This window comes from Hyperolius riggenbachi, chromosome 11 (assembly GCF_040937935.1).
Source record: "Hyperolius riggenbachi isolate aHypRig1 chromosome 11, aHypRig1.pri, whole genome shotgun sequence".
In the NCBI taxonomy this organism is placed as follows: Eukaryota; Metazoa; Chordata; class Amphibia; order Anura; family Hyperoliidae; genus Hyperolius; species Hyperolius riggenbachi.
Genome location: NC_090656.1, coordinates 132028241 through 132036597, shown reverse-complemented (window position 1 = coordinate 132036597; position 8357 = coordinate 132028241). Strand labels below are relative to the sequence as shown.

The window sequence follows — 8357 nt, the reverse complement described above, 5'->3', positions numbered from 1 at the left end:
AGAAACTCTCAATATAGTTAATTTAATCCTCAATGTAATTTAACATAGAATCAGTGATTGAGCGGGTAAATAACTCACATGATTCTGTATTAAGTTACAATGGGCCCTATCCAATTCACTGGATATTTTTGTATCTGGTTTAAAAATAACTTTTCAGCACTCTGCACTTGGGGGAAAAAAAAAAAGTACCAAAAAGCAGATGAACAACTACTGCAAAAGTTATTCAGAGTATTTTCTTGCTCGAGGCTTTAAAAGGCATTTTATTGATAAGGGGAAATATCTATGAAAAAAGTGAATTGAATCAGGCCCTCTGAGGTTTAAAGGAATTGCATTGCCCATTTCGCTTTAAGTTGTCATTAAATAACATTGCCAATGCCAGCAAGGATTTAGTGTGAAAAGGTTCGTATCAGGAACACAAAATAAAGTACAGCAAAAACATTCTAATGCTTCCCCAGGTCTCAAATAGCAGGCATGCAGATTTCTACACTTTGTCTTTAGAAATAAAAATTCCTACAGATGGAGAAAATAGGAAACAAAATTAAAAAGCAGTTCTGACCCTTATTATACTGAACTAAAAAAAAAAAAAAAAAAAAAAAAAAAAACACTGTCTCCAAGTACCTAAAATGACCCTGAATCCACAGTCCTGTGTACAACTGAATTGTTTGAGGCTTTTCCCTAGATTTCTTTATAAATCACAGCTGGAATATTTGGTTTCGATAGATGGCAACTGACAAGTTAGCTTCAGTTTGACACATGGTTTACCCATTACTCTAGAATTACCATCAAGAACAGATGGGAAAGAAAATAAATAAATAAAAAAAATGTATTCTGGGAATACACCAAGAGATTTTTTTTTGGGGCAGATAGCTGGTTAGATAATGTCAGGTCAGATCTGATTTTCAATAGTTTTTCCTATCAGTTTCTCATAGAAGTGAATGGAAATCAGAGAAACGATTGAAAAATCGATCGGAAAGTAAATCTGCTGAAAAATAGCATTGTGTATTTCCAGCATTAGACTTGGTATAAAAGATCCAGGCAGATACACATTTTGATTACTTTTAATGAGAAAAAAGCTTTATTGGGTTATTTTCCAGAAATTGCCTTCACTAAACTGTATTCACGATACCACAATAGGCAGATACAGAGATTAAAAATGAACCACTCACCTCAAGAACATCTGACAGTTCTAGTAAAAACAGATATTAAAGCAATACAAGAATTATTCCTTGTCTAATCCTACCTTAAAAATAAGCAGTCACCAAGAAAACCGGCAAGACTCGGCTTTCACAAACATACAATTTAACTATACGCTTGTTAATACATTGGAACTGTACATAAAATGCATGAAAGGTCGAAAATGGCCACACCAGCTTATTTTGATTTGCTAAAAACACTTATGGCAAGTTGACATTCAAGGCTGCACAAGTGTACCTTGGTCATTTGTTATTCACCTTTCCATTAAAATCTGCAGCCATCTTCAGACATTCTAAAATTACCAGCAAGTCAAGTGGATTGTCTACATGCTCAGAAACTGTACAGTTACTAAGCAACTGCATCCATCTCCTCCTTGCTGCAGGAATAAGTAGCTGCTAAGCTGTTTTTTTTTTTTTTAAACCTGGACAACTCCACTGAATGGCTAAATGACACTTATATTCCAATTATAATCTCCAGAAAGATCTCCAGTAATACATCAATCTATGCAATATAGAGCCACACCGACAACAATTTTTCCTTTAATAATTTAATATAGAATCAATAGCTGTAACCACCAAGACCACTGCACATAGTTCAAATTTAAAAAAGCAGTACATCAGGCCAATAGTTTTCTTCTACCCCTAGATTGCCAGTTTGAGTATCTAATCTTTTGAAATTCTATGCCAAGGTTTTAAGATGCAGTATTCTAGTTAAAGGCAGACAACACAGGACTGTGAAGAAGTCAAAGTAAGCACTAAAAGAAAGTATCTTTATGTCCATTGTTCAAAAGTATACAGCTCAGTACTGTTAAGTGAACTGTGTGACACTGCTATAATTTTTTTATTACCAGTCTTTCAGCCATAACCCTCTATTTTCAAGCCCTCAATTCAACTTTACTCCTATATAGAAATACAGTTTAAGAGTTATTAGAGACTAGTCTTTATTTTTTTCCAGGGATGAAAATGACAAGAAATTGCCTGATCCAATGTTTCTCACAATTATGTACTATTAGGCAGAGTTTGCAACCCTCACCTAGGTCATAAAACCACTGAACAAGACTGAACACACCCACAGAAAGATTTATTTTTGAAAGCACAAGGTCTTACCTTTATTGATATTTGCTACAGAAACAGGTACAAATACATTAGCACAACTGTTAATTAGGATTGTGAAGGTTGCAAACTAAACCTGCTGTAATTCAATGCAGACTAGGTTTTACCACTCCGGTTTTCTCTGAAGTACCAACTCTTTACCTTGTTCTTATGATGATTTTTGTTTAAAAATACCCATAATGCATCACTCCAATACAACTGGTCTTTAGATGTGTTTAAGCATGTTTAATATAAACACCAATGCAGAGACCTTATTTATATGCAGAAACCCTTCAATGAAGTTTATAAAGGCTGTGCATGGAATTTTAGCCTTGATATTTTCCTTTGTTTTCCTAGAGTAGCTGAGGCCATTTCTTCTATGCTTCACGAGTGATACCCAGTAATCCTCCAGTTACCCAGCATTCCTCCAGTTAAATGACAGTTGTCACTGACGTGGCTTATTATGTAATGTGTCACTTACCAAAGCTCATTCCAACTGAAAGTAACAGGTTAAATGGTTATTATAAGGATTCGCATTAGGCAGAGTTTCAATGAAGTAGTGTTTTTTTTATTTGAATGTGGGAAATCAAAAGGTCAAGTATTACATTTTTGTCAAGTCCATTTTAAGATTTACATTTTGTTTCTTTCAACTCCATTCAGGTTTAAGGACAGTTTAACATGTCTACCATTTAGACTGACGCTTTATGTGAAGTAGCAGGCAAAGCAGAAATCTGCCGAACAAAGGAAGGGGATAGCATCGCGGCTATATGTACAGCATTTTTTTAGTTAGAATTATCCATTGAAATGGAATGTTAGATATTGGCTATTAGTTAATTCAGTGTGCCTATCTTTCCATTAGCAGCAATGGGTTTAACATTCAGGACACTTTAGCCATAGAATCAGTTTAAGCTGAAGATCAATGAATGGTTTAATAATGCTGTTTTAAGGTTTTGCTTATCGTGTTTTTAGCACTATTGATGGTTTCCTTGGAGAAGGTTTTTAATAGTATGCAGTAGAATCAAAGCACACAGCCATCCTCCACAAGTAGCCATGCTTGATGAAGAAGGTATATACGGTATCCTAATGTTTTGGTCATGATCTGTAATGCTTGATGAAGGTATATACTGTATCCTTATGTTTTGGTCATGATCTGTATGTACAGAGTTACCAGCTGAATCTAAATATTCACTAAACTCAGTGTGGTAATTTGCATAATGCAATTTATATGTTTTAAAATTATTTAAAGGCATGTTTATATTGAGTATTGTGAATTCAGCAGGTTTTAGAAGTTCCAGCTTGTTCCTTGGAAATCTTTAGCAGAGTGAAACTGGTTACGGTGCCAGAGAAGCCATTATTCCTGGTATCTTGGCACATTTGTTAGTGTGATAGTGTGTTTATATAGGCTCTTTATATGTTGTGATACCTTATTCAACAAATGCACCTTCACATTTAGTTCAGTATAGCAGAACACAAAATAAGAGTCATTAAATAAATACACAGACACCACTAGGTGGCCTCATTCTACAGGCCTAAAAATTAAGAGGCAAAGCTGTCTGACATCACATTAAACTCTGGCACAAGACTACAAAGTGCAAAGAGATATACAAGCTACAGACATAGCACTTCAAGCACACACTAAAGGTACCATTACTGATTATATAAACAGAATGAAAGCAGGCAATTGCCAGTAGTGATATAGTACAGATAAATGAATACGTGCAGATATCAAATTACTTGAGTAATTTTCTTTGTGGATCCCAGGCAATTCTGGCCTTTATGTTAGGATTGGCCTATATCAGGAAAGTTTTTTATTTTTTATTATGGGCCTGGCTTGCATCATATAAGTTCTTAAGGGCTTGAGTATCTTCGTAGTGCAAACAGTGTAGTGTTCAGATAAGATTTGGGGCCTTTCAAGTTCTATGCCAAAAAAGGGACCATACTAGAGGAGCATCTTAATAGGGGCCCAACCCAGGGCTAGTGGAGGTGTTGATCAGCAGGAACCAAGAAGTCCTTCCACTGAGAGGACAGGTGTATTGGGACTCTGGAATGCAGAATACAACAGGCATATATAGGAACATCTCTGGCCGGCAAGGGAGGGACACTAGGCTCAGTCGTACATCTCAGGCTAGGGGAAGCATCAGGGAAGGATCCAGTGATGTCCTTGGCAGGTACACACGAACTGCTTCTACTTGGAATGTTTTCTGAAAAGAATCTAAAAATAAACCATTTATAATTCCCCCCACCCCTTTAAAATAACAGATGCACCACCTATACAGCTTTATACACTACCCAGAATACCACAATTATCAGAAATCTACAGAGACTGCCTTTTTTATGATCTTATATGGCTGAAATAGATTCAGTACCCTTCTAGGAATATATAATATTACAAGAAAAGCAAAGAGTTTCTTGCTGTCCTTGCCACCACTGAGAGAATTGCCATTCCTCCCCACTTTTTCAGGTTGTTGGGGTTCTTAACTACTTTAGGACCAGTTTTCAAATCTACGCCCAGTTTTAGTGGTCACTTTGCTGACAGGGCATAGATTCCAATTAGCCACTGCTGCGCACATCCGCCGTTTCCGTCACTGCCACCGCTTAATGCCTGTCGTCTCTTGCCACAGCTCATTCGCTCTGCCTGTCTCTATGACGGCAGAGCCCTGTGAGCGGGTCAGGAGCAGATTTCATTGGCTCCTGGCCCTGTCTTTCAATGTAAGCAACTCCCATTGGCTTACATTGAAAGACAGGGTTAGGAGCCAATGAAAGCGGCTCCTGACCGGCTCACAGTAACTCTGCTGTCGGTGGCCCAGAATCCAGACGTGCAGCAATTCATGGTTATCTGTCAGGATTCCGCCGTTTCTGTACCAGCAGTCTCTGGTCCATTAGGAGGCAGAGACCACTGGTACTTAAGTGGTTTCCACCTTAAGCAGAAAACCAGCCCCTATGCACTATATCCTCCTCCACCCATAGTGTAATCTTAGGCAATGGTGTATACCTCTCCCACCACTGCTCTATGTCAGGGAGCTTAAGTAGAACTGTGCACAAAAGACTTCTAGAAGGTGGGTGGAGCCATGACACATTGCATCATACCACACCCACAAGTGACGTCCCAGGGGCTGGATCCATGCACAACTATGCTATGAATCCAGCCCCTGGAAGGACTTTCGAGACAAATGCTCCTCCCACAGAGCGCCCAGAATAAAAAGTAAATGCACAGATTTGGCGCAATGCAGCATCATTTAAAAGCAGTGGTGGGGAGGTAAAGAACTAGCATTACAGCTTTGAAAGGACTGGGGCAAAGTGATCCTTCAGTATAAGTGATATAATACTTGCAACAATATCTTTTAATATGGATAGAGGGAGCAACAAAATCACTTTCTAGCAAGTTTATATTTTTTGTCCAAGCCCCCCAGCTTTGTCATCTTGACTTAAACCACAAACTGTAGTTAGAGGAATAGGAAAATATGGAGCAAGTCTTTCTAACTAATGATGAGCTGAAAATGCACTTTCACAGGATACAGAATTGTTATTGATAGAACCTGATCGTTGCACAGGACTTGTCAAATAAAATGTATAATTCATAAATATTCCAGCAGCTAATAAAGCTGCTGTGATATAAAAGTTCTGAATTTGAGGAATCCTCTGAAAGGGATGTTATTCAGCCAAAGAGGAGCTGTTGGGTAGATTAGCGGCCACCTTTAAGATGCTGCAATACATTTCACCTTCCCTTATTCTCATCACAACTAGAATTTCTTAATAAAATCCATTAGGCTACGTTCACAGTGGTCCATTGTGGCTTAACAGCCAGTCTAATGCAGCACAGCAACACAAATACAATGTTCACTGTGCAGCACCACATAACACACACGTTAACAAGTAAACATACTATTCCAACGATCGGGTAATGTGTGGTGCAACTTTCCCAATCTGTTGCGTTCCTGCTGTTACAGGGACCGCATCACACACTGTGAACATAGCCTTAAGGAAAGAATGTCATTGTATAACCCATCCCTACTGCAGGCTAAGCTTTACTTAAGCCCAACTACCCCATATTAATTTAAACTTTAGCCACATATTAAGAAGTTAAAGATACCCATGCCAGATGTCTGTATACCGCCTTAAAATGGACCTTGACTTTTTAAACGCAAGATGATGGAGCATATTCAGTTCAATGCTTCATATATTAGACCTGGAAAATAAAAATCGGAGAGAGGCTCAATTCACCCCCTCCCACCCACCAGGTTGAACATCCACTCACACACTGCCACCTAGTGCACTCTTTTTACAGCGCATAGAGTTAAGAGCCTGCAGTGATTGCCTGGAACATCCTTCCTTCTATATCACAGCATGGCTAAAACCCTATTCTGCCTGAATGCACAATAAAGCAAACAGCAACAGAATACACCTGCTTATCTTAGCTCCTCAGTTATGGCACGGAATGCACGACTCTGGACACCAATTTCCTAGGTTCAGCAATATTCAGCACAGACTTCCAGGATAGCCCATCCTTGAGTACATCCCCTAAGAATCATAAAATGATCATAAATGTAAGTGCCCCAGCTTGTCCACTTTCAAATAAAGATCATCTTAATAGCTATACAGTACATAAATGTTGTTTTACATGTCATCAGTTAGTAAGCATCTGAAAACATCTTTAACCATTGCCTTTTTAATTCAGGTTGACCCCCTCTGAAGTTTTATTCCTAGATACAAAGATTTCAAGTCACTTTAGAACTTGTCTCTTTAAGATGTAAAACCTATCGTTTGTTTTGTTTTTTTTTCCCCACCAGTTAATTCTAGATACACTTTTTAATCATTACCATGACCAGAGGTTTTAAGTTATAATTGAGAATTTCATAGATTATTAATTTTTTTTAAGTTTACAATGCATCTTTTCGTTAGGCTGGCTGATCTGTTCCCAATTTACTCACCACTCTCCGACAGAGCATACATACCACTGATCATCCGACAGCTAGGCAGCGTCTCTGCTCTCTCCTGCCCGGCAACAGCCTCGCCCTCTTCTTCTCTTCTGTCTTCCCCATCTTCTTCTTCTTCACCTCTCTTCTAGAGACAGGCAATTTATGCTACGTGCTTGTCGCGCTGTCTACTTTTATAGGGTCAGGACATCAGCACCTCTCTGCTGCAATTATCCTTCCGCACAGCTCATTGAAAAGTAGTCCCTGACACAAGCCACAATCAAACATTTGTACTCGTGTATTATTCTAAAATGATGTCTACTATGTACTGTTTATCCGAGTGTAATGCTCCTAACTCAACTAAGAGATCGATATCGCTTTTTCTAAACGGTACACGCAGGGGGAAATTCCAGTTTCCAGAACCGTCCTTCTGCACATGCGCATAACTATACGCAGATCTGAGGGTCATTTACGCACAAAACAGGATTCTTTGCAGTGAGAAGGGTGTTGTATCTTTGTGATGCGATGCTGAAGAGTGACAGAAATAGACAATCACAGCGCATTTCTTTATCTTGTAGTTTTAAGTTCGGCGGAGGAATATCGCAATTTGACCGCGGATGGATTCTATTCAGAAAAACGGAACTTTGACTGTCAGAGAAAAACAATCACGCGGATTGATATTTGCTGCAGAAAACCGGTTTAAACCGGCTCTGAATTGTTTTTCGTTAACTAACAGGGCGGGGTGGAGATGTTCCAGTACATTCTAGAATTCTAAAGTTAATGGTTAATTCATAAGCTGTAAATACTTCCCTGGCAATGTGGAGGATATGCAGCGTTAATTATTAACATTTATAAAGTATATTTTTTTCCATTATTAGCCTTCTTTTATACAAATATAATAAAATGTCCTGTATAATGATATGTATATTTCAAATAGAGGATAACAATAACGCAGAACGGGATGGGAAGAGGATTGAGCTGGACAGTGCACTAGTTCGATTCATACTGCTGTAACCTTGTATAATAATACTATGTGTAAGGGTTAATAGACCAGGTAATCTGTGGTGTAGGCAGGCAGACACTGGCCGATTACATGCTCTACTTACTATATATGCAGCAATACTACTATATATGCGCCTTATAAATATAATAATAATAA

The 8357-nt window shown here is 38.4% G+C and overlaps 1 long non-coding RNA gene across 1 annotated transcript; it reads right to left on the bottom strand.

The window, feature by feature from the left end:
* Window positions 1-2831: 2831 nt before the first annotated feature.
* Window positions 2832-7710, bottom strand: LOC137538475 (uncharacterized). The gene is made up of 2 exons (XR_011024802.1): window positions 7238-7710; window positions 2832-6803 (listed from the first exon to the last, which is right to left on the bottom strand). It is a non-coding gene; the product is annotated as an uncharacterized lncRNA (long non-coding RNA).
* Window positions 7711-8357: the final 647 nt, after the last annotated feature.